This window comes from Gadus macrocephalus, chromosome 1, assembly GCF_031168955.1.
Source record: "Gadus macrocephalus chromosome 1, ASM3116895v1".
Lineage (NCBI taxonomy): Eukaryota > Metazoa > Chordata > Actinopteri > Gadiformes > Gadidae > Gadus > Gadus macrocephalus.
The window spans coordinates 610,716-638,155 of record NC_082382.1 but is presented as its reverse complement, the minus strand read 5'-3'; the positions used below and the strand labels follow the sequence as shown (position 1 = coordinate 638,155).

The 27,440-nt window shown below is 44.2% G+C and overlaps 2 long non-coding RNA genes across 2 annotated transcripts in view; one reads left to right on the top strand and one right to left on the bottom strand.

The window, feature by feature from the left end:
• The window catches only part of LOC132464759 (uncharacterized), an 85,327-nt gene extending 75,611 nt beyond the window's left edge, over positions 1 to 9,716 (bottom strand). Inside the window, exon 1 of the long non-coding RNA XR_009527342.1 lies at positions 9,125 to 9,716. This is a non-coding gene — a long non-coding RNA (uncharacterized LOC132464759). The remainder of the gene's footprint in view (positions 1 to 9,124) is intronic.
• LOC132464753 (uncharacterized) overlaps positions 2,999 to 27,440 on the top strand; it is a 48,050-nt gene continuing 23,608 nt past the window's right edge. The window contains exon 1 of the long non-coding RNA XR_009527341.1: positions 2,999 to 7,463. This is a non-coding gene — a long non-coding RNA (uncharacterized LOC132464753). The remainder of the gene's footprint in view (positions 7,464 to 27,440) is intronic.

The following is a 27,440-nucleotide window of genomic DNA, read 5'->3' as shown; positions in this document are numbered from 1 at the left end:
TTCATTTTATATAAATGTTTAGCTAATCCAATCAACCTGTATGTCTCTGTCTATACAGATTGTCAGAATCCTGCTTACCTGTTGGAGCGGTTCTGTTCGCTATAGATGCAGGTGTGAAGATGAGAGAGACTGCATCCTGCACCACTGAGAAGTGCAAGTGCCTAATGCCATCGCATGTCAAAAAGGTATTCAGATGCATGTTTTTCTGAGCTGAATCAGGGTGACCTGTACATTCACTTATCACGCAAACAACACATTTTGGATTGTTTTGGGATGCAGTTTAGTTTCCATTTTGGCAGTTTGCACCTGCATGTATGTTCACACACACATGTTCTCTGTCTCTCACACAGATTCCTGCTGCTCGAGATGCAATGATTGACTTTTCATCTGCAAAATCCAAAAAGCAAAAACTCAATGATGCCATTGCTGGGAGGACAGGTGAGCAACTCACACTACCTAGTCCCACAGTCCAGTGTCCAAGAGTATATCATTTGTGTTTGAAATTGTAAATAATTATACTTGAAGAAAATACTTTTGTTTTGAGAATTCTATATGCAAGGATCAGAGTCATTTGTTCAGTTTTTCAAGTCTTTAAGCAGAAATGCCCCAAGAAGTGCTGCACTGATGTCCAGGGTACCATATTACAGAGAATTTGTCCCGAAGTCTGTGAGCAAGCTACCCAAAACACTTATTCAGTATAGGAAACCAGAGATGCTACCCCCAACAGAGTTGCAAAAAGCATGCCAGGACTTCAGACAAGAAGAGCTGACACAGTTACAGGTCCAGGCAGTAGAGGAGGAGACCAGAAACCAGAGCTCATCAACTATATGGTTTAGCCAAAGAGCAGGAAGGATATAAGCCTCGAAATTGAAGCAGGTTCTGCGTACTAGTCTTCTACAGCCGTCAAAGTCATTGATCAAGTGGATATGCTACCCAGAGGCACAGAAGTTTTCTACAGCAGCAACAAGGTATTTATTAGGCAAAGATAAGGGTTAGGTTAGGACAGCACAGGTGTGAAAATCTAAAATGTACTAATTATTATTGTACAATAATAAGTTATTTTCCTATTCCTATTTTTATACATTACAGGTATGGATGCAAATATGAGGCAACTGCCAGAAAGCAGTATGAAGGACTGCAAAGTCTGCACCACCAGAGCTTCTCCTGTAAGGATATCGTCGCTGAATCCTAAATGGCCATACATGGGAGCGTCACCGGATGGATGTGTCACGTGCACCTGTCATGGAACTGGCATCTGTGAGATAAAGGTAAGTTGTTGTGGTTTTATATTACGTCTACAAATATCATCCTCACAATAACTTTTATAGTATTACTTTGTAATTTCTTCTCCACACATGTAAGTACTTATACACTGACTGTTTTGTGTCTTGTATTTAAAATCTTATAAATAAAACATAAATAGAGAAAAGGTAAGTTATTTGTTCAGTATTGTGCTACAGTAGAGTAGGTAGGTATAGGGATTGTGACATCTGATCCTGGGTCTGGGGATCCTCCCCTCAGAAATGTTTAGCTTATTTACAGTAGAATGTGACTTTTTTTCATTGTGAACTTTTAGTGCCCACACAGCAAAGATGAGGAGGCCAATCTACGCCTGTGTGCTGGGGACCAGGGCTTCTGTCTCATCAACGATGGGGGAACTCTGGAGCTGGACAGGAGCCATGCTTACTTCTATCAAGTACAGGCTCAGCTCCACATCGTTGACGTTGATTACTGCGACTTCGTTGTCTGGAGTAAAAAGGACCTTTTTGTAGAGAGAATCGTGCGTGATGTGGACCTGTGGGACAACATAATTCCCAGAGTTGGGACTTTCTTCCGTCTATGTGTTCTTCCTGAAGTGTTGGGACAGCAACTGTGTTCAGTTTTTCCACAAGAACATTTTTGTTTGATGTATCATGTGACTAAATGCCTCCTCTTCCTGTCTGCTGTTCCATTTTTGTGTTTCAGTTGCAAGTTGATCAGGTGGAGTGGAAGGTGTGATTACCAGAGGACACCTGTGGTCTGTCCTGGAAGTTGTGGATCTTCACTCGTTGCACGTTTGTTTGCATAGTGGCAGCTCTTTCACCTGCATACACAATACATGTGAGGCACACAAGAGATGTGGTCACATTTTGTGTTTATGTATTAATTCTATCAGTTGTTACGTATTTTAAGCACATAAGCTGCCCCCACATAGCCATTAGGAAGCAGGATCGAACACACAAGCTGCATTACCCTCACATAGCCACTAGGAAGCAGGATCGAACACATAAGCTGCAATAACTACTCCAGCCACAGATGGCAGCACCTTTAGACAGGTGAGGATGGCTGAGCCATTACGTCACCCCGGCCACGCCCACTTCACATAGGCCACGCCCACTTGACGGGCAAAAGCGCGTGATTCAGATGGAGAGGACAGAGATCAAGTACACCGCGGAGAGAACCGGGCTGAAGCCATCACGGTATTTCTCTCACAAGCGTTAGATACAATTCCCTCCCTTATGCTTCATAGTTACCATACCGAAACATGCCTACTTTATCAAATAAAGTGAGTTAAAAGCGACCAAGGATTGGACTACTTTCTTCAAGAAATAACGCAATACAGTGATCATAATCACATGTATTCCAGCACTTGCTGATGATTTATCTCAAGTTTGAAGCTACTTTTATTCAATCTTTATGGACTTGTACTTCTGTGTGTTATACCCATTAATTGTAAATGTAGACTCATAAGTGTATGTGCCTTTGACTATAGATTATGCCTTTCCTTATAAATTATGCATTTCCTTATACTCATGGCTTGGTAATATCACCCCCATGTTCTGTAGGTTTGCAAGCTATGTAACTTACCTTTCACAAAGTGAACACTGCAAACACGAGCATTGCCAGACTCCACTCCACTAGACTTCAGGCAGTGGCGCTTTTAGGTACCGCTTTTAGGTAGGCAGGCTGTACTTTTTATACACACTAAGCAATTAAATAAATACAACTTACAACAATGTCAAATATTTACATATGAACAGGAAATCAAATAGATTTATTGGTTATCGCACAGGGTACATTGCCATTGGGCCCATTCTTGTGGAACATGTACCATCTGGGCTGCTGTTAGGCACATGTCATGGAACCACCTTACACATGAGTCACACTGGGTCTACAAAGATAAACTAATTTAATATCTCATATTGGTGATGTGATTTTTTTGGTGCATATTGTAAACGACAAAATGAAAATAAAATCACAGATTTCTTTCTATTCTCCAATACACATTCCAGCATTTAAATGTTTGTGTGGTTGGATTTCAGGCACCTACACAGTCAATTACTTCTGTCTCAATGTCTGTGTCTCTTGGAAAATCCCGCAAGCCACACATTGAACAGTAGTCTTTCTCTACAAAAAGAACAACATTGATTTACGTAGTGATTTAAAATTGACTCCCACACTGCATTACTGAAGGGGAGAACCTCAATAACCAAGTACCAGCATGCAGCAGCTTCTGAGTTACATATAGCAGTCAGTTAAAAACATTTATACAGCGGAATTAAGCAATTGATAACCCTAATAATTGTATGTATATACCTGATGCGGACAGAAGCTCCTCTGCCATCTCTGCCCGGAGACAACCTATGGCGAGTTCTTCATGTTGAATGAAGGAATCGCCGGAAAAGACTGGATTGCCTCTTTAGCCATCTGATATGACATGTCAAAATAACATGCGTTACTGGATTGTAGTCAAGTACTTGTCAAGCGTACTTAGGGATGTTCTGAATCTTCTTGTAAAACCTGCATTACAAATACCCCGCAGCTTGTTGAGTCCTGTTGGACTGGGTGTGGAATTGTTGCGGTTTTCCACTTGAGGCTGCCCTCCACCTGTTTGCCGTAAAGGTTTTGCCGCATCTGAAAGTAGCGGCTGGAAGACACAATGCAATGCACCAATGTCTAATTTTCTGTAGTCTCAGAACTCTGGCATGTATGCAGATATTGTCGTGGATTTCCATTAACGACTTATCTAATTCACTTCAACTAGCTATACGCAAGAGGAATCGGAGAATCCGGGTCAAGTATAGAGGGAGAGTTTATTGTAACCCGCAAACGAGAGACAACAAAGCCAAGTGATATTTGTTAAGACACTGCTGAGTGATCCGATCCCGGTCTTTCTTATACTTTCAAACTGAGCTGTGTTGCAAATCATATGACTGCCCTCGGTACATGCTCAGAATTGCCTTATTGATAAGGACGGTCAGCCATACATTCCTTTAAGCATGTGGTCATCGCCTGCAGTCAATCTAAACGATGGGAAGACGTCAATACGCCTTAGCCCCAGACTGCCTGGCTCTGTATGAGGCCCAGCTCTGAGTCCAGAGGTGGTTTCTCTGCTTTCCATCATTAAATATTTAGGCTTAATAATAATCATGGTTTACCTTAGAATATAATCATTAATTTCTACCACAAAATCATGACAGTATCATCCAGATACTGTTGAAACATGAGTCATGATGTCCAAGTTTGTGCTAATTTCTGACGACTTTACAGGTCTAGAACCATTTGACAAAGTTTATTTCTGAATCGAAAAGTATGTTGAACTGTGACACATCACATCTATTTCAGTTTGCGTTTGTATTTTGGTTAATTTATTTCCACCCACAATTGAAATGATGCTTCACTGGTAGTCGGACAGTTAAGTTATATTTTGCATTATTTTCTTACTTGTAGGATTGAACAGCAGTTGTGTAGAGGTGAAGATCTTGTTCTGCAGCAGCAGGATCCCTCACAGATATACTCTTTAAAGGCGCATGAAGATACTGGGGAAACATAAGGAAAAAGCAGGAGCACATTACGAAATCCACAATTATCCTCTGCTAACGTTCTTTTTGTTGTTGTAGCCTACTCACCACGAACCGCCAGTGGTTGTTATTTACATTCACAAATGACACAGCAGCGTCAAAGGTATCCAGGTTCATCTGTGTAAAAATGAGCACAACAGCATGAGGCATACTATGATATGTTACTGTTTTTATAGTGAATTCATTTTGTTGGTCAAATTGGCAGTAAGCATCAATCAACACGTGTTACGGTGGCCTTACTTTTCGCATTAGGTGTCGACTCATTTGCTCCCTTGAACCCCCAAGAATTACACCATTTGAGTAATGGTCTATTGGAAAGCTTCGATGAGCAGGATCATGCTGTTTAAGGGTAGCTCGCATGTAAGCTTCGATGACCTGTAAGCATAGGCGTAGATTACGGGGGGGACATGTCCCCCCCACTATTTAAAATAGGAATTTGTCCCCACCACTTTTAAAAATGTGCAAACCAAATGCGACCGAAAAAATCCCCACATACTCAACCGAAATCGTCGACTCTAAATCATGCGATAGGCGCGCACGGAGACATCCTCACAGCATGCACACCTGCCATCTAGTGGTAAATCCGCAGATTGCAAACATGTGAAAAACGCAATTTGGTATTGTAGTGTCGGCCAAGAAGAACACAGTCAGGTTTAAAGAAAAGGTAATTAACCGTCCCATACACCACATGACTGCAGAACCTTTATTTTAACAATGTCACACAGCGCACGCACACCCAACCAACGGACATGCAACTCTGGGTAACGGTTGCCGGCAACACTACACACAATAAACATCACCCCACAACACATAACTACATTCAACCGAACACACAACCCAAACCCGTTAACCCCAACACCCAAAGGCAATAAAACCCCTTTTCCCCAACCGACATCATGAACATCCAGACTCCCCGGGGGGTAGGAGTCGCCACAGTATCTAGTCGTTTGATTTGTCGACTGTCAGCCACTTTAGAAACATGGCGTTGTAAAATGACAGCGGAGTCGATGCATTCCCATGGTGGCGCATTCCGATCGAACATTGTGACCTGAGAGAACGTGAACTTGGAAGGCTAGCTTTCCTAGCCTAGCTTTTATGACTTTTAGTACTAGTGAAGGCTGACGCAATATCATGGAATTAACTTCCGATGTATATGGAACACTAGAAACCATCGCTACTGTACAAAAGGTATTCCACTCAACCAATAAAAGTGGAAGACAGAAATTTGTAGTAGCCAAAGCATAGAGTGTAGCTAAAGCCGTTATGTAGCTGACTGCAGTGTTACTGCTAGCTAACCGTTAACGTTAGCAATAGATGAGAACTAGCAGTTAACTGAGTTAATATCAAACATCGTAAAACAAGGTGATTTGTAGGTTTCTCTGCACTTACAGCGCATTTTTGCCTGCTGAAAAAGGATCTTATATCGGTTCCAGCTTTTCTCTTAGACATTATGGATCAAGCTAAATAGCCTTGCGACTTAAGCCTTTTTTTGTTGCTTGTATAATTTGTTAAATTATATTTAATGTCATCGCAAGGGGGAGGGGGAGGAGGGTGAACGTGTGCTGTCTGTACACAGCGTTATAATTGAGAAGTTTCAAGACAGAAAGACAAAATTGACATTTTTATTCAGATAATAATAATAATAATAATACTACATTTAATTTAGAGGCGCCTTTCAAGGCACTCAAGGTCACCTTACAGAGCATAAAGTTATAATAAATAGTTTAAAAACAAGACATTGTGGAAAAATAATAATAATAAATAATTAAATCAAAAACAAACAAACAATCAAGACAGTGATCAGTTAGACGTTGTGTGCGAGTTTGAACAGGTGAGTTTTGAGTTGTGACTTGAAGGTTGTAATGGTGTCTGACTGTTTTATGTGTGGGGGGAGGGAGTTCCAGAGCCTGGGTGCTGAACAGCTGAATGACCGGGCACCCATTGTAATAAGTCGTGATGTGGGGATACATAGTAGTCCAGCACAGGTTGAGCGGAGGGAGCGGGAGGGAATGTATTCTTGGAGGAGGTCGCAGAGGTAACTGGGGGCTAGGTTGTGGAGAGCTTTGTAGGTGAGGAGTAGGGTTTTGTATTGGATGCGGTAGTGTACTGGGAGCCAGTGAAGTTGGATGAGGACAGGGGTGATGTGGTCAGATGATTTGGTGCGGGTGATGATCCGGGCGGCTGAGTTCTGAATGATCTGCAGTCTGTTGATGAGTTTGGTGGGGAGTCCGGTGAGTAGGGCGTTGCAGTAGTCTGCGTGATGTGACAAATGAGTGAACTAGGATTTCAGTGCTGGATTGGGTCAGTGATGGGCGGAGTCTGGCGATGTTGCGGAGGTGGAAGAATGCAGTCCGGGTGATGTTGTGAATATGGGGTGCGAATGAGAGGGTGTTGTCCAGGATGACGCCGAGGCTCTTGACTTTGGAGGAGAAGGGCACTGGGAATCCATCGATGATTATGAGTGGAGCTGGGGTGTGTTGTGATTTGGTGAGGGTGGATTTGGAGCCGATGAGCAGGGCCTCGGTCTTGGCCGAGTCCTTTTGCTTCCTGTAAAAATCATGATTGTGACACTGGATAACGATATGGATACATCATCTAGCCTTCATGTGGAGGGCCCATAAGGTAAGAAATTGGTTTACGTAAACTTTGCTGCCGTTTTTGATTGCTCGTGATGACCTGGTTACCCACGGTCCTAAGCGATTGTTATCTGATTCTGGTTGGTGCTCCAGCAAGTATGCATTGTAGGTTATATAGATTGCAGCTAGTAGCAGCTACACAGAGCGATTGCTATGCCAATGTGGTTATGTTTTTTTTGCCTGATTGAGATATGTGACATTAGACTTGGAGCCCTGGTAGGCCTATCCTGACATAAATATGTTCTCGCATAACCTGTGTGATTGTCCTAAACTGTAGGGGATTTTATTTGCGGGCAATTTGCTTATGATGTTGTAACGAGTGAAGTCTACGTTGGTCCTTCGCGAGTGTTTACTGGTGGTCAGGATTTGGCAGTTGCAATTCTCCTCTGGGCGCTTGTTTTTTTTTCTATTTCTAATGCAGCATAACATATGCTACCAGCAGCCCTTGCTCGTCTTCAAAAGGCTGATGCTCAGTACCTCGTTTCATTTCGTACCCCCTTTACAGCCTAGCTTTGTTTGTCTGGTAAACTTTGTTGATGTCAAGATAAGTGTTAAATTGCCAACACTGTTCTTTGTCCTGTGTGTATTAGTATTACATATCCCGAGCCAATACCCTGGTGTTTCCAACGCCGTTTTGCAAAACAAGCCAAAACACAAACTGTTGTTTTCAACTTTTATTGTTAGAATAGGATTTTCAACACCTGACAATACATTGTACAGCATATTGTAATGCAGCATTGAATGGATGAATAGCTTTCATAAGGGTACCCAGCACTTTTCAAACCACTCAAGGTAATGGTTATTGTCCCCGCCACTTCTAAAAACAAACTGACGCCCTTGCCTGCAAGGACATTCACCATATGTTCAGTTACATAATTTGTGAACTGATCAGTTGAGTTATTTCCTCATTGCATTTGTAAAGTGTTTAATAAGTGAATACTTTTATCTGTGAATTTCATAATAGAATATATTTTTATCTTAATCTTTGACCTGCATTAATTCATCCTTCTCAATGTATTTGGATATGAATTAGGATTTAATTTTCAGAATTTTAATAAGGAGGACCGAAATGTATGACCAGTGAAACAAGGCTTAAATCAATCCAGACTTTACTCAAACAGAAAAGATTGTCTCAATAACATTAATACTCACACAGAAATACTGGTATAGACTTCAACAGTCTCCCCCACAGCTGATTCTGGAAGTAAAAATTTAATACAATTGAATATGAACAAGCGATTCTGAGGCAAAATGGATTAGGTGAGAACACAAAATGGAGGGAACAAGCAGACACAGGAAGCAAAGAACAATTAAGGTGAATGGCGGAGACAACACATGACAGATAACAGAGCCCATGACCAAAATACAAAACAGAAACAAGGAGCAATACACATGGGCAGCAGGGTGGCCATTGTGTTCAAAATTGTTAGATTTCAGCTTATTTCTAAACTGTTCAGACAGACTCTGCGTTGTGTATTTTCAGTCGTAGTAGTAATTCTTGAAGTCGAATTCAAAGCAACTTGACAGGTTGGATCAGAGGGTTGAATAGATGGTTTATTCCAGGATGTAATACAGCGAGATACAGACTTAGGTTGAATAATCTATAGTGGACCCGGTGGTCTATGACTTGTTCCTTGGCTGTCGAACCCTCTTCTCGTCGAACCAAAGGGTTGGGGCGAGTATTATACAAAAAGGGGATACATGAATAACACGAAAACAGACGCACTCTCAGCATTGATAAGGTATCTGGCCCTGGCTATGTCCCGGAGGACCAGGTCGGTTCAACCTTGTTGAGACATAACAATGGCAGAATGTTGAGGAACACCTTGTATCAGTAAGAGAGGCCCTGGCCTGTTCCTAGACTAGAAATGTGAACAAAAGAGAGACACTAAAATACACCAATATTCTACATTCCTCCCTCTTGATCATACTAAATGTAGTTTAAAGATCACCCAAAAAAATGAGAATTCAGTGTATCTACTGGTAAACCATTAACAATTAACTAAATCAATGAAAGAAAGCATTAAAGGCAATAGACAAGTCAATTCAAATCATACACAAGTAAACCAGGTGTAGGCCACTATAATAAAGAAAATAACAAACTCATTAGGTTACTCATGATTAAACCAAAACATAAAAAATTTAAAGAATCAAGAAAGTCGACTGTCCAGACACCTCCCTCTGCTTGGCACAACAACATCACAGACAATACTGCATGACTCAGTTGGTTTTGAGTAGCAGTTGGGGTGTGTGGATGAAAGTTCGTAGTTGGGCGTCAGGACAAACACAGACACAGTTCAGTTCAAGGACTCATCCCAAGGCCTCAACAAGTGTCCGTGTCTCCTGGATCTCCCAGGTACGATGAAACATGAAACAAAGAGAAAGTGCAGTATCAGTCATGAGGCATTGTCACAGCCTCAAACATTACAAAAATAAATCGCTTGATTCGAAAATGGTTACATCAGTAATCAGTCATCATAGTTCTCAATAAACCTTCTGTGAATGAATGAATGATTGAACCTTTGTTCAAAAATAAAACAAAACAAATAAAATGTTCTAAAGCTGAGCAGTTGTGTCAAGAAGGAACCAACATGAATTCTCACTTAGATAGGCGACAAAGGTGACAAAAGTCCTAGCATCTTTCGAAGACTAACCTCTCGTGAAAATAAAGGAATGAAAATAACAAACACTCAAACACTCCCTACTCTTCACCCCGTATCAGTTGGTTTGCGTGCCAAATCTAACGAGTGTCATTCCAAGTTGGTGTTATTGTTGCGCATATGCGGCTGAGTTCTTCAGCACTCTGCGCCTGTAATTTCTTCCATAGTTCCTTCATTTTGTCTGAGCGGTTTTCTTCCCCTACTCTCTCGTTGGAGCGGTCACGGTACATCTTTCGAGGGGCTTTACATTCTCTTATCCAGTGTCCAATTTGTCCGCAGTTGTGGCATGGTCGAGGTTCTCTCTGTCTGACTGGCTGGGGGAATCGTCCTCTATCCCTGTTGGACTGGGGGAATCTTTCTCGTTCCCTGGCCATTTCCTTCTTCTCGTCAGCCAGGAATTGAATCCTGACTTCTTCATCTCGATACACCTTTTCTCCGACTTCCTTGATCTCTGCCATTGTGCAGCTGCGGTTGTCCCAGCTGGGAAGCCTTGCTTTCCTTGCAAATCATGTCTGTCGTTGAAGAATCTAGACAGAGTCTCGCTAATTGAATAAATGTCAATATCTCTAACCTCCAATTCAAAATAATCTTGTTCAATTTGTTCAGATGCATTGGGACTTTGATTGCTATCTTTTTCCTCCTTCTCTGCCTTCTTTCTGCCTTTACCTTTCGGCATTGTTTCTATCTTTTTTTTCCTATGCAAAGCTAAAACTAGCGACCAATCGCTGCTTTAGAAAAAACAAATAAACGTCTCCCACGGAGCTCGGTATGCCAACAACAGATGATGGCACACTTTTTCCCTCTTCGATAAAAAAAACAATATATGTGATTCCTCGGCGGGGATCAAAAACAATATGTGATTCCTCGGCGGGGATCAAAACAACATAGCACAAACAAAAAAACTCTAGTGATTCATGTAACCTCACCAGTGAATTCAATACAAATACGGTTTCACTCCTTGTCCAGCAAGTCGTAAAACAAAACCCCTGAGCAAACCAAACGTCTTAAGTTATCTTCAGGACACGTATCAACATTGACAAACTAGCAAAGATGAACAAATCACTTGAATGACATGCTATTACAATATTCTAGGACTCTAACCCAGCTTCTAGGACTCGAGCCCAGCTTCTAGGACTCTAGCCCAGACCAAAGGCCTTATTCAACAAACAAATTCAAAAGAGTTTCATATGGCGTATATTCAGTGATTATTGAGCTCTTAATCACTAATACAGGTCCTCACTTCGTCAAGCTCTTAATGACACAACTTCATTACTCAGCAAATGTAGTGCAGCCTAATAGTAAAACAAATAATAATAATAACAGTTATGTGTGTGTAGATTATTTTAAGATTACTTTCTTGTTCTTTTCTCTTGGTCGAGAGTGTGGAATGAGATTCAGTCACCGTTGATTCCCACGTGGTGCATAGAGATGCGCTGGTTCAGCCGCGTTGTGGATGCGGGTCCCTCAGCAGGGCAGGCGTTGATCAGACGTCTTCCCAGGCAGGGCGCGCGGTCTTCTCGATCACAGGGCAATCTTCAGAGGCAATCGTCTTCTCACTCCTCTCTCTTCAAGACGGTGTCACGGCACCAAATGTTAGATTTCAGCTTATTTCTAAACTGTTCGGACAGACTCTGCGTTGTGTATTTTCAGTCGTAGTAGTAATTCTTGAAGTCGAAATCAAAGCAACTTGACAGGTTGGATCAGAGGGTTGAATAGATGGTTTATTCCAGGATGTAATACAGCGAGATACAGACTTAGGTTGAATAATCTATAGTGGACCCGGTGGTCGATGACTTGTTCCTTGGCTGTCGAACCCTCTTCTCGTCGAACCAAAGGGTTGGGGCGAGTATTATACAAAAAGGGGATATATGAATAACACGAAAACAGACGCACTCTCAGCATTGATAAGGTATCTGGCCCTGGCTATGTCCCGGAGGACCAGGTCGGTTCAACCTTGTTGAGACATAACAATGGCAGAATGTTGAGGAACACCTTGTATCAGTAAGAGAGGCCCTGGCCTGTTCCTAGACTAGAAATGTGAACAAAAGAGAGACACTAAAATACACCAATATTCTACAAAATCATGACATGAATCCCTTTGATATTGCAAGGTTCCAGAGTAATTTGTTCATATTTATTAATAAGTACTCAACCATACACTGATGTGAGTTACTTACCTCACCACAGATCAGTTCTTGTGGGCGTAAGGTCATAAATTCAGAATGCCGCAGAGTAAAACACTGGTCTTCTGATGTTATCACTGACACCACCAGTTCTACCTGGTTATATCTCATCATACCAGTGTACATTCTTTCCCCTGGTCTACTGTGACTGCCAGCTGGTTTGGTGTAGCAGGAAATTTGACTCTGCTTTTGTCTGCTTTTTCTGAGATAGCTGGTTCTTCTTTCCTGACTTGGTCCTTTTTTTTTTTCTGATTGGTTCTGGTGTTTGTGATGAATTTATTTTATCAGCTTTTCCTGAGGTAGCTGGTTCTTGTTTTCTGTCTGTGTTTTCTTTTGCTAGCCTTTACTTTGGGTTCTGGAATTGTTTGAGGGGTATTGTAAAATGTTGATTTCTTCACTTGGACAATAATAATAATAATAATACATTTAATTTAGAGGCGCCTTTCAAGACACCCAAGGTCTGTTCACTATGGGTTCTCCTTGTTTCAGCCAGGTCTCTTCAGCCTGTGGCACATTTTTTGTTGATTTGATTGTTTTTAAGAGTATGTTTTCTGGTAGATTATGCATGGAAATGTGTTCGATGTACCTCCCTTTTAGATAGGAATACATAGTTCGGATAAATTCTGCAGTCTTTTTTTGGAGAGGATGGAGTGTTTCACAATGCCAAACCACGTTTCTACATGACAGTTAGTGTCTCTGGTCTGTTCTTCAGATGTATCCGGATCAAGGGTCTTGTCTCGGGCTTAGCGTCTCAGGTCGCCAAGCATAGCACCGCTCCACAGTGGGAAGATCCCCATATAATTACCCAAAAGCACCTAATATCTCAGGACAGTGGTAGTGTTGGGAAAAACGGTCTGTCTAGCTACTGGACCAGATAAAATGAGACGGAGAGGTAATAAAGTCTATCGGCACGAGGACCTTGGATTTATTAAGTAAAGTGGCAACGGTTATACAGAGTCATAAAGCGTGAGAAATCGAATATGTCTAAGTCCCTAATCAGCGCTGATGGTTCGTCTGGAGCTTCGCCTCCGTGGAAGGTCTGCTTCAGAAGAAGGGTGAAGAGTTCCTGTGTGATACAGTCTTATGCTGTATCCTCCTCTCGATGAGGTGTGTGCGTTTGAGGTGTGTGCGGTTCGGTGTGTTTTGGCTCCCAGGCCCTGAGAGAGCTTCGTAACGGGGAGAGTTCCTCATGTCTCTGGTGTGATAAATTAAAACGGGGGAGTGCCCCCCCGAAGTGTCTCGTGTGTGGTAATTTAATGTGGCTCTGAGGCCCTGGTATGGGCAGGTGTATCTCTTGGTTCCTCCTAACGGGGCAGAGCTCTCAAAATGTCTCCTGTGTGATAAATTAAATGTGGCTCTCAGGCCCCTAGTATCTGTATGTGTTCCTTCTAGTGGGGGAGAGCTTCGAGGTGTCTCCTGTGTGGTAAATTAAATGTGGCTCTCAGGCCCCTAGTATCTGCATGTGTTCCTTCTAGTGAGGGAGAGCTTCGAGGTGTCTCCTGTGTGATAAATTAATGTGGCTCTCCCGTTCTGGAGATGATACTGGTGCATTGTCTGAGTGTCCACCATCTGCCTGCCTGGGAGATGGGGCCTTCAGCTCCGGCCTTGACCTGACTATATATTATCATGTTTGTGTTATGTGTTCGTTGGGTTTAGAGCAAGAGTCGACTATATATTAATGTGCCTGCCATATGATGTGCTCATCAGGTTATTTTTCCCAACATATCCCCCTCAAGTCGTCGCAAGACGACTTTTACTCATTTGGGGTACGAGGGATAGGACTCCAGCACGGGACTACCATCATAACACCATTAGAAATAACAGAAAGAAGGCAAATGACCATAAAAACAAACAACCATGAGCATGGGACTAAAACAACTCGCTGGACCTGGTGTATGGGGAAACCACGTGGGAGAAACGCTACCCATGCTTCAGACATGGGTATGCCATACACACCCCACCTAGGGGGTGGCATCCACCCCGGCCTTACATCGCGAGCAGACAATACCAACAATACTGGCAGCAGATGATACACAACAAAACCAACACCAAACCATAACAACAACAACAAAATGCAACAACAAAACTAACAGTAAACAATACCGATATAAACAAAAATGCAACAATCACACAAACACTACACAATAACAATCACAGGAATGAAATGCAACCCTGAAACGTGTCCCTAAATAATAATAATAATATCAGAAAGATATGAGGTACACAACGAATGGCAATCCCCCTCAACCCATCCCTAGATGACCACACACTAAGGATGTGAGGAGGAGTTAGCTGGTCGTGTAACAATAAGCAATCACACGCATGGGGTATTCGGGGTAGGCCCGGGGCACGGGAACAACTGAAACCACGGAATAGTCCTGAGCGTCATCACGGGCAGGTGGTCGCAAGGCGCCACCTGAGCATTAGACCCTTTTATTCAACTGCGCTCAGGACCTCATCTGATAAACGGGCAATCAAGGCCCCTGGAATCTCGCCCGTGTGTATCCCCGAGCTCCATCTTGTTCTCCAGCCGGATCAGGTCGGGCCCCTCTGGCGGTCCCTCGTCCAAACTCTCCGGTGTATACTCGATCCCCAGGTAAGCTTGGATGGCACCTGCTGCACCTGTAGCGCCCATCGCTCATTGGGCTCTCCATCCATCCTGTGAAGGGGTCATTAATGCCGGAGCTCTCTGCCAAATCTAATCTGAGGGACTGTAACCCTGCCAGCACCCTGGCCACCGACCCATCCGGTGCTGTGTTATTGGGGATAAAAGTACAACATGTCGTCTTCATCATCCCACACACCCCTCCGTGCTCTGCCAATAGCATATCTATATCTATATAGTCCCTTGACCTTATCCGTGGAAAAATTGACAAAACGTTGCTGATTATAGTATATATTATTTATCCAATCAACATTTTTGTTAATAGTGGACCACCAAAACAGGACTGATTCAAACCCTGCCAAAATTTGATTGCATCATTCTTGGGTAGTTCGTCGGCTCCGGGCGTGTCTGCATCTGGCTCCTCCTCTGGCCCTGGAACTTTGTGTTTCTCTTGCTGGAATTACAAACTTATGTACAACAGTTAGATGTTCAAACATATTTTCCTTAATTCTATTTCTAATTACTCTAATGGAAGTCCCTTTTGGGACCCTCAAATGTTAAGTGAAGGCATGGGTCGACCCTTAAGCATTTCATGCGGGGTTAGATGCGTCGTTCTGTTAGTTTTCATGCGATAACTCATTAGTGTCAGTCGTAGTGAATTTAACTTTGTTAATCTTTGTCTCAAGCGTCCCATTCCTCTCTCCACCATACCTTGTGGTCTGAGGATTGTAGACACAGACTAGTCTTTATTCGACATGCAAATGTTGAATCACTTGAGTGTTCTCTGAATAAACGTTTTGTCTGAGCTTATTTCTGACGGAATTCCAAACCTTGTCATGACTGCTCTAGTCCAAAACTTGATTACTGTAGCCGCACTTTGGTCTTTTGATGGGACTGCTTCTACCCATCTGTTGAACACTGTTTTTTTTTTGTTTGTTTGCAAGTATGGTGAAGAAAAAACCTTGTGTTTCTAATTTTATTTTATTTTTTAATTCTCCTCAATACCTCCCCCCTTGCGCAATTGGTGCAACCAACGTCGAAACGTCTAACCTTAACCATCAGCAAACTAAAACCAATCTTTTGGGAAGGGAAATCGAAACCAGTATGTCCAAAACCAAAGCCCAATATGGGTGGGTTTACCATCAGCCGCCGGAGACCACGCTGTTCCAAAGTCATGCACTAAACCGAAAAACGTACATGCGTTAGTGGCCTTCTATACCACAAAGGTAAAATAAAATAAAACGCGACAAGCCCCGTTCCAAGACCACCTCTGCTGCCAGAGCTGACATATCTGACTCCTGTTCCTCCTCCACCCTACACCCCAGACGGGACTTCCCATGATTGTTGCAGCTCGTCACTTCATGATCAAGTGAGCCAGTGCCCACAGCGACTCTGCCAAGTAATCGTGACTGTGCCTGCCTTAGGTCGTCCCGGGTGTCAAAGTGGGATCTTACCCGTCGTTGGCTAACCAGCCTTCCATACTGGCTCGCTGCAGGATGCCGTACCTGGAATACAATCAATCCCCACCTATATGGTGGTATAGATCGCAAAGTGGAGGGATGGAGACAGAGTCTTCAGCCCCATTTGTTCTATGCAGCCAAGTGTGTGCTTATTGGATACACATCAGGGAAACTATAAAACAAAAGGTAATTTATCAGAGTTAAAATTATTGCAGCAGCAGTAGTGGCATTTGAAAGGTAAACCCACTACTTCCGAATCCAAATTGACAACATAGCATGTAGGACCCCTTCCCAGCAGATGTGGCTTCAATCCACCTGTCATCCTTGACCAAAGAGATACACCCCATATTTTAATAGGTGTAGTCCTACTTGTACAGTTTATCAAGATTACTTTATTTTATTTTATTATTATACTCCTTCTTTATCATATCCATATTTATTCAATTATTCTTTCCTGTGTGAAAATAATATGAATCACTTAGTTAATAGCAACACCTTCTTTAGTCCAATTGCATTAGATTATCATCACTGTTGTCCTATTAAAGTATCAACGTTATTGTCCTTATAACCTCCTCATGAACTTTGATGTTCTTCATCCTGAATGGTAACTGTGTCAGGATGTTCATCATCCTTAATAAAAAACAAAACTAAAACTAAACTTAAAGAAAAACAAATTAGCCATAATGTGAATATCCGCTGCGTGTCTCCCTGTGACTCTCTCCCTCCTTCGGGAGAACACGCTCTCTCTCCCTCCTCAGTACGGGGTGCTGTTTGGTGCAAGACAACAGATAAGGGTGGAATGTGGCTTCTCTCTCTCTCTGCGTGTCTCCCTCCCACGTTGGGTGCGGCCATAACGCCTTGAAAGCGAGTGTGCTCTGGGGGCTGGGTGTGAGAGAAACCATGGGTAGTTCCTTTTCTCGGCCAGCAGAGGGGTTGTTCAGGTGAAACCTATGGACAGAGACTACAAGGAACTTCAAACATGGCAGACAGGGAACTACAAATTTATCAAAGCCTGAAAACTCAACAGAGCTCTACCTGCATTCCTTGGATATGTGGTATTTTATGGCGTATGGCCACCACACGCTTTCAGTTGAACACACTCTATTTCCTTTCTCTGTACTGTGTGTTAGTGTGTCTCTCTGTACTGCCTGAATGGTGTAGCTCGACAAATGGGGGGGGAAATGTGTTCTCTCTCTCTCACCCTTCCTCGCTCCCCTTAGGGTCAAGCAGCAGCTAGGACCGTTAACAGATAAGCCTGGAATGCAACATCCTCAACTCTCCATCATGGAACAAGGCCTAATAACTATCTCTCACACACAAAAAGATCCTTCTGTCCCTTCATTCACAAATAACTTTTCACTTTATTATATATAACTTAATACTGCTCCCCCTTTCCAAATTTCTATATACACAAAACTAGAAGCTGACCACCGAAATTGGTACAGGCCTCGTCAGGCCGAACCAAAACACCCTCACAGGTTCTAACTTCCATACAATTTTAGGGAGGGGAACTACAACATGAGGTGGAGTAGAGGACTTCAAATATGGTGGACGGGGACCTCAAATGGGAGGACTACACATATGGGAAAGGGGATTACACTCTGGGCCTGAAAACCATACAGAGCCCCTTCTCGTGGTCCTGAAACAACCGTTCATTGTTAGAAAAACACGCACTCTATCGCTACCTCCAACTGTCTAGAGGGAAAATGGTCCCTCTCGATCGTCCTCCGACTTTAGCTCTCCTTGCTATCTCTCCTTGCTATCTCTCTCTCTCCCTCTCACACAAACACACACACACACCTAAACAGACCTTTCTCATTCTGTCTCCTCCAAACGCACACACAGAAACATCACCTCTTGCGTACACGCGCACAGAGACGCACACAGCTTTTCTCACTCTGTCTCCTCTAAACGCACACACAGAAACATCACCTCTTGCGTACACGCGCACAGAGACGCACACAGCCTTTCTCACTCTGTCTCCTCTAAACGCACACAAAGAGACATATCAACAGACTTTTCTCATTCTGTCTCCCGCAGACGCACACAGAAACATATCAACAGACCTCTCGTTCTGTCTCTCTTTCACCCATGCTCTCCTATTCTTCCACCCATGCTGACTCTCGTTCTCGACTCCATACACACGCACTTGCTCTCTGGTCGTGAAGGTGGGGGTGAGAGGTCTCTGCTATCCCTAGTCTGCGTCAGTTCAGGTGTCTGTCCGTCAGTCCCCGCATATGCAATGAATATATGGCTAAGAAATCGTTGTGCTTCTTCGGGCGCCTCAGATTCACTTATCAAGGGCGGCGAGCCTTAGGCCTCGAGGGTGTTCTTTCACCACGCAACGAGCCTAGTTTATCTTATTCTCTCTGTGTGTCACTCATGCCCTAGGCACCGTTTCCTCTGCAAAGGGACTCTAACCCTGATAAAGGACTCTAACCTTCTTACCACATAGAATTATTTAATACACATTCAAAGAAGGGGACTCTAACCCCCCTTTAAGACATAGGTGGGGACTTTAACCCCCTTACCACCGAAATTATTTAATACCTAAACAAAGAAGGGGACTCTAACCCCCCTTTAAGACATAGGTGGGGACTTTAACCCCCTTACCACCGAAATTATTTAATACCTAAACAAAGAAGGGGACTCTAACCCCCCTTTAAGACATAGGTGGGGACTTTAACCCCCTTACCACCGAAATTATTTAATACCTAAACAAAGAAGGGGACTCTAACCCCCCTTTAAGACATAGGTGGGGACTTTAACCACCGAAATTATTTAATACCTAAACAAAGAAGGGGACTCTAACCCCCCTTTAAGACATAGGTGGGGACTTTAACCCCCTTACCACCGAAATTATTTAATACCTAAACAAAGAAGGGGACTCTAACCCCCCTTTAAGACATAGGTGGGGACTTTAACCCCCTTACCACCGAAATTATTTAATACCTAAACAAAGAAGGGGACTCTAACCCCCCTTTAAGACATAGGTGTCTCCATTACACATCCATTACGTGGCCATCGATAGTCTTGTATCACTATGCCCGATTCTTATAGGCCCTATGGTCTCGAGGGTATTCTTTCACCATGCAACGAGCCGATATTCGATGTGTCACGCGTTCAGGGTCAATTGGGTTTATGGGGAAATACTGGGATGCAGTCCTATTCGTCCCCACGAGATATCCCGTAGCGAACCGTTCTCACAGTCTCACCTCCTAATGTGATTCCTATATAACTATGCAGAGTTTGGATTTTATCAACAGGTTCTGCCTACCTTTTGTTGGGCGCGCGCGAGGTGAGACTGCAGGAATCGGTCCGGTGCTCCGGGGTCCCGAGGTCGTGCCGCTCTCCGTCTCTCGTTTCCCAGTTGCGTGTTCAATTCAGAAAAAATCACGTCGAGGGTCACCAAATTGTTGGGAAAAACGGTCTGTCTAGCTACTGGACCAGATAAAATGAGACGGAGAGGTAATAAAGTCTATCGGCACGAGGACCTTGGATTTATTAAGTAAAGTGGCAACGGTTATACAGAGTCATAAAGCGTGAGAAATCGAATATGTCTAAGTCCCTAATCAGCGCTGATGGTTCGTCTGGAGCTTCGCCTCCGTGGAAGGTCTGCTTCAGAAGAAGGGTGAAGAGTTCCTGTGTGATACAGTCTTATGCTGTATCCTCCTCTCGATGAGGTGTGTGCGTTTGAGGTGTGTGCGGTTCGGTGTGTTTTGGCTCCCAGGCCCTGAGAGAGCTTCGTAACGGGGAGAGTTCCTCATGTCTCTGGTGTGATAAATTAAAACGGGGGAGTGCCCCCCCGAAGTGTCTCGTGTGTGGTAATTTAATGTGGCTCTGAGGCCCTGGTATGGGCAGGTGTATCTCTTGGTTCCTCCTAACGGGGCAGAGCTCTCAAAATGTCTCCTGTGTGATAAATTAAATGTGGCTCTCAGGCCCCTAGTATCTGTATGTGTTCCTTCTAGTGGGGGAGAGCTTCGAGGTGTCTCCTGTGTGGTAAATTAAATGTGGCTCTCAGGCCCCTAGTATCTGCATGTGTTCCTTCTAGTGAGGGAGAGCTTCGAGGTGTCTCCTGTGTGATAAATTAATGTGGCTCTCCCGTTCTGGAGATGATACTGGTGCATTGTCTGAGTGTCCACCATCTGCCTGCCTGGGAGATGGGGCCTTCAGCTCCGGCCTTGACCTGACTATATATTATCATGTTTGTGTTATGTGTTCGTTGGGTTTAGAGCAAGAGTCGACTATATATTAATGTGCCTGCCATATGATGTGCTCATCAGGTTATTTTTCCCAACAGTAGCGGTTTTCCATCCTCATCCTCCTCTGCCTCTCCTATGGCTGTCTGGGCTTCCTGAAATGCTTCTTGGAAGCATTGGGTGTATGGGGACCAGTGTTGCCACAGTTACCTTGAAAAAGTAATCCGATTACTGATTACTAGTTGCTCCTTAAAATAGTGACTTAGTTACTTTACTGATTACTTGATTTTAAAAGTAACTAAGTTAGATTACAAGTTACTTTATTAGTTACATTTAGCTGCGACAACACCCCTGCCTCTTCAAAATAAAAAATGACAACCGGTTTTGCCAATACTATCTTTACTGGAAGTGCAACGTCAACAATCTATCGGCTGAAAACATAAATAAATGTTTTCATAAAAAATTAAATCAAGTATTTTCTGACTTCAGAACATAAATACTTACTTAAAAAAATAGTATTTTCTGAATTCTCAACATAAATCCTTGCTTTTCTACAATACAAAATAAAGACAGTCTTTCTCGACCTGACATATTCTTAACATGTTTTATGAACATTGAACTTTTATGAACATTGAACTTGTTTTATGAACATTGAACAATGATACTTGGTATCATGTCTACTTTTGTTACTTTGGCTTATGAGTGAAACAGTGGATCGGGGCAGGTAAACCAGTGGTTGTACCTCATTAACAGAAGCTTCTCAAACCTCTTGTCAGAAAGTCTATTTCTTCTAGGCGTGAGCACCAAACCTCCCAGACTGAAAAGCCGTGTAGTGTGGGTAGTAAAGTCCCATAAGGACAGTCGCCTTGTAAAATGTAAAGGGCTGCAGTCAGGGGCTTCATGGCGGTGCAGTACTCATGCAGGAACTGGTACTCTTTGTCTTTGAAGCACGGAACTCCCAGCTTGGTGCACAGAGTGTTCAGCTCATTAAAGGGGGTTTCTGCAATTCGCTTTACAGCATCAAAAAAGGAATTCCACCGTGTGGATGCTGGTACCAAAAGCTTTCTTTTGCTTACTTCCTCCACTGTTTCTGATGCAAGGGCAGATCTACTTGATTTGGTCAAAAGAGCAGTGTATTTTGCTGTGCTGCTCCTATACACGGCCTTGCTCTCTGCATTGGAAGTTAAATATTTCTCCACATCACTTGTGGAAATTAAATTTATGGTGTGTGAAGCACACCTGTAGTGCGGGGGAAGAGAGAGCTTGTCATTACTTTCATCCTCAGCCGAGATGATTTCTGACAGATCAAAAAAAGTGACGTCATCATCTGTGGGGGTGGACACTTCCTCCTCCGTCTCATCATCTGAATCTTTGGCAGGCTGATACACTTTAAATGCCTTAACAAAGTTGGATCCATTATCAGTCACTGTTGCAACTACTTTGTTCAGTAGTCCATATGAAGAGTGAATGTTTTCGATTTCTGCACCAATCACATCATACGTGTGTCTACCTCAAATTCTCCGACATGCCAATGCAGCCTTATTGCGCTTTAATGTGGATCTATTGATCCAGTGGAGCATTACTCCATATAGCTTCTGTTGTTAGCGGTCCAGATGTCCGCGGTAGTTGACATGAAGTCGAACTCATTTAGCGCGGCCTTCAGATTTTTCTCCATCTCTGCATACTCCTTCTCCAGGTATAATGAAAATGTGTTCTGTGTGGCAGCCCTGCATTCTGATTTTATCTATTATGGCACGAAACGAGGGTGAGTCGACCGTGTTTAAGGGCAGCATTTCCTCGACAACATACTGTCCCACCAACTTCTTCAACTCCCCCCCACTTACTGGTTTTGCACCGAAGTCCAGCCTTTGTTGTTTGGGGGTTGGCGGGGGACCACCTTTGACGTCGTGTTCTTGAAGAAAGATAGCACTTTGCTGCCGGCAGAAGAACAGAGTATACATCGTGCCTTAAGAATGTCCCCGACAAACTGAAAATAGTGACGGTACTTCCAGCTTGAAAACGCGCATCTCTCTCCCATGGGCTCTCCACCCTCCATTATTGTTTTTTTTTCTGTTTGAGTCGCACGTGAGTTGTCGCCATGATTTGTTGACACACGTGATACTGGTTGTCACTCGTCGTCACCACCGTCCGATAGGCAAGGGAAAGCCCAAATATATATTTTTACTAATGAAAATGAAAAAAATAAAGTAACGCACAGTGACTTTGATGAGTAACTTTTTATCAGATTACTGGTTTGGAAATAGTAACGCGTTAGATTACTCGTTACTGAAAGAAGTGGTCCGAGGCCAGTAACGCGTTACTAATTATCGCGTTACTGGCATCACTGATGGGGACCTACCCACAATTGTGTGCGCCCGCTTCTGCTCTTCCTCCTCCCATCCACTCTGTGACTCGCTGTCTATGTCCCCATTTTCAAGTGTTGGGTTGTTGCCCTTGGCTATCAATTGTTGAAGAAAGTCTAGGCTTTGATGAACATTTGGATGCACATGTACTGCCAGCAAGACAGCACAGAGATGTTTTAAAAAAAAATTCTGGCCTGACCGCAGGGACACTGTTTTGTATTTGTGCAAACACGAAAGTCACAAATTCTCAGAGACCTGGGTCATCGGCTGACAGTGTTGCTCACTGCTTTAATGATATGTGCCGAGCAGAGGTGGAGTATTGTGGTGGGTTTTATTTCATCCCACCTTTTTTGCCTATTAATTATGGTGAACGTTCTTGCCAGATAGGCATCCACACTCTCTGTTGAACGCCAGTAGTGTGGCCTGCATTAGTGCCCAACTAAAGTCTGTTTCAATTTGATTGACACGGTGTGTTGTATATTTGCCCAATGTATGAAGAAACCGAAGTAGCCAATAGGCCAGAGGTGGAACTGAATGGTTATTGGAAAGGAACTCACAGACAGGGAGAGGGGGAGCATCTCTGCCCGCTCCAGGCAGGGTAAGGGCATAGTAAAAAAAACTTTTGTTGTCACCAGCATCTTTCTGACAACACCTCCTGTAGCATCGAGGTACAAGGCTACCTTTTTTTTCCTCCTTAAGTGGTTGACCAAAATGCTAACACCAACCTCCGTGGACAAGGGTGCAGCAAATGGGTTTATCTGCAGGACTTAAATGTAGCCTTGCATGTTGACATGACTGTCATCACATTCTCTGATGATATAATGTGTGAGTGTAAGTTCAAGAACAACATTGTCGTGAAGCTTTTTTTCAGTTCTGTTGCAATTTCCTTCAGAATGTTCTTGCTTAAGCTGCGGGATAAATTGCCAGCCAGTAGTTCATGCAGTGGAGTGGAACGCAGCCGACTATAATACACCCTGCTAATGCCTTTTCTCACAGCTTTCGCTATGTGGCCTTGTTTTACATTGCTTGCTGCTCTACACCTGGTTTCAGTTTTAAGGTGACGGACAAGTCCAGAGCGATGTACAGACATTTTAATGTTATTCTGGTTTGTTAATGGTCTTTCTGCCATTTGTATCAAAAAAGGCCTTGCAAGTTGAAAACTTGCATACTGCACGGACAGACAAGTATGGGGCCCTTCGTTTTCTGCTACCTGGTACACACGTATGTGGTGTTCTATGCCGTATAGGCTTCGCCTTTTAAGGCTATCGCTATTGGGTTATCCCTAGGCGTGAGCCGTAGCACTGAAAAATTTGCAATCCCCGCCCACCAACAGCGTGGGCCTCAATTACGTCCGCGTGCGGCGTGCCTCAATGACGTCCGCATTTCGCAGATGTAGTCGGGCGCCAGCGGACGTTCTGCTCCCATTTTCTTGTGACAGCGAGAAACACCTCTTTACTAAAGACGGCTGTTTTCTCCCAACACAGTTAACGCCGGAGCCTACCGGCCTGGCCATAACTGTTTCACACGCATCCCCCCCACACATAGGCAGGCCGTCAATAAACTTTGTAGTATTGATCGAGCCAGCCCTACATTACTTTCCCCTCACCACGTCATGCCTGGCATGACGTGGTGAGGGGAATTGAGATCTCTGTCTACGAATGACACGCAGCTCGTTCACAGTCTGCTGCCCAGTCACAGTGTTATTCCTCCTCGCGTCCCAACGCTCAGGAGAGAGGAAACTACACTCTTGTCACAAGCTGAGCAGGCAGGGCATGCCTCTGCTAATGACACACACACCCAGCCCTTTCGGGCAGAGCCCCCCATGGGCTGCGGGGAGGACTCCTCCCCTTGCAGCGGCGGCAGGGGCTCAAGCGTGGCTCGTTTCCTTGACAGCCACGTCAAAACAAGAGGCTGCACAGCCGCTTTCAGAGCATTACTCAGAATGGCTGAACGCATGCACCCTGGCCAAATGGATGGACAGGCTGATCAGCAAGGGTCACACCCTGCAGTTCACCTCCGTTCCGCCGCGATTCAACGGGATTGTGGAAACAACGCTGTCATCCAAGGATCAACAGCTGTCACTTTTGGCGGAGCTCCAGCAGCTTCTAGCGAAAAAAGTGATTTCCACGGTCCCGAAGGGAGAGGAAATGCAGGGATTCTATTCCCGTTATTTCCTGGTACCCAAGAAAACAGGAGGGCTGAAACCGATTCTCGATCTAGCCCTATTCAACAAATGCATCGTGGGGAGGCCGTTTCACATGTTAACAATCAGACGAGTGTTACAGTGTGTAAAGCTGGGCGACTCGTTCACCTCCATAGATTTGAAGGACGCCTACTTCCACGTCACAGTGATCCCCAAACACAGGAAATTCCTGCATTTCTCGTTCCAAGGGTCACACTACCAGTTCAACCGTCTCCCGTTCGGCTATTCTCTAGCCCCACAAACGTTTTCCAAGTGCGTGGAGACGGCTCTCCGGCCGCTTCACGCAACAGGAATGAGAGTACTGTTCTACTTGGACGATCTGCTTTTGATGGCTCGCTCCAAGGAGGAAGCAGCTATTCAAACAAAAAAGCTGGTGATTCACCTGTCGAATTTAGGCTTCGCCATAAATTGGAAGAAGAGCTCCCCCCTCCCCTAACAGAGTGTGATGTATTTGGGGGTAGAGCTGGATTCAGCTGTAATGAGAGCACGGCTCTCACAGCAGAGGATGGAGATGCTGTGGTCTCTCCTCCGCTGCTGTTCCCCGGGCAGCGTTGTGACAGACCTCTCTATCATGAGGCTGCTGGGCATGATGTCAGCCCCTCACACGGTGGTGCCGCTGGGGCTGCTTCATATGAGGCGGCTGCAGAGATGGTTTTCTCGCCTGCGCATCGACGGCGCAAAGTGACAATCCCCCACTCGGGGTGGATGCGTTCGCTCACAGACCGTGGCCGAACAGACTCCTGTACGCTTTCCCGCCCGTCCCCCTGATTCCCCAAGTCTTGGACGGAGTCAAAGAGGAGCGGCTGTGTATGATTCTCATAGCACCGCAACGCACGAGTGCACCGTGGTTTCCCTGCCTCCAGCGTCTGCTCTCGGGGCCGCCGAAGGAACTCCCTTGGCGGCGGGACACTCTCTCACAGGCAGGGGGAGCAATCATAGATTACCCAGAGATCGGCCAGCGCTTGTGGGCCTGGCCTCTGAACGCGAGCGCCTATAGGGTCTCGGCCTCTCCCAGGAGGTCGTACGGACCATCCAGGGTGCCAGAGCTGACTCCACCAGAGCGTGTTACTTGGCTAAATGGGCGGCTTTCCAGAAATGGTGCACGGAGAGGGCATGGTTCCCGCGGGTCCTTAAAAAGTCTTAAAAAGTCTTAATTTTTTTTGTGTAAAATTAAGGCCATAAATTGTCTTAAATTTACTGTCAATTTGCTCTAGGTATTAAATTTTGCAGAGGGTTTTTTAAGACTGGGAAATTGTCGCGCACAACAAATCACCTAGTGCGTCTTTTAATTACGGCATTTTCAGGAGTTTTACGTTACGTTAACGTTGACATCAGTCATCGGGGGGCCGGTTGCATCTGCAGCCTGCAGCTGCGTCTGTAGGCTAACTTGCTGGCGCTACTTTTAGCTAGTGACGGTTGACATCATTAGGCCAACTTGCGCTACTTTCAGGATGGGACAGTGCAAATTCAATGAGAAATGGTTTGAGGAAGATACGTTTCGGGGGTGGTTGGAGAAGGCAGGTGACTACGAGGCAAGGTGTTGTTTATCCCGAAAGGCATTCATACTAGGGACCATGGGAGCAAAAGCTCTTGAGTCCCACATGAGGTCGCAGAAATATATCCGATACTCCGTGGCAGCTAGCGGGACTACAGCGATGCCCGTATTATTTGAAAGAAGTGGACTGAAAAGTTCAGCATCCGTGGCTAGTACTTCACATCAGACGGCGTTAACCGGCTTTGTGTCGCCACCAGAAACCCAGAAGGCGGAGGTATTGTGGGTTCTCCACACGGTGAGCAGACATAATTCCTTCAAATCGAACGAGGACATTAGTAACGTCTTGGCTGCTATGTTCCCAGATTCTGAGTTTGCGAAGTCGTTCACCTGCGGTGAAAACAAAACGGCCTATCTAGCCAAATACGGGATCGCATCTTTCATAAAAAGAGAGCTGTCACGCAGCGTAAACGATAAACAGTACGTCCTCATGTTCGATGAGTGAACAAAACCACTAAAAGCAAACAGATGGATATCCATGTGAGGTACTGGCCCACGGACGACACCGACAGCCATGTCTTATCGCGGTACTATGGATCACAGTTCATGCTGGATCATTTTAATGTAAGTATTCCAAACAGTAAATTAATTGAATTGTGTGACGGACTTTTTCCCAAAAATCATATTCGAAGTTTGTTTGTTTATTAATATGAATATTCGAATATTTATTAATAATATTATGACCATTAAATTCCTTCAGTAAGACCTGGGGTGTGTTCGAAACCGCGTACTTGCTTA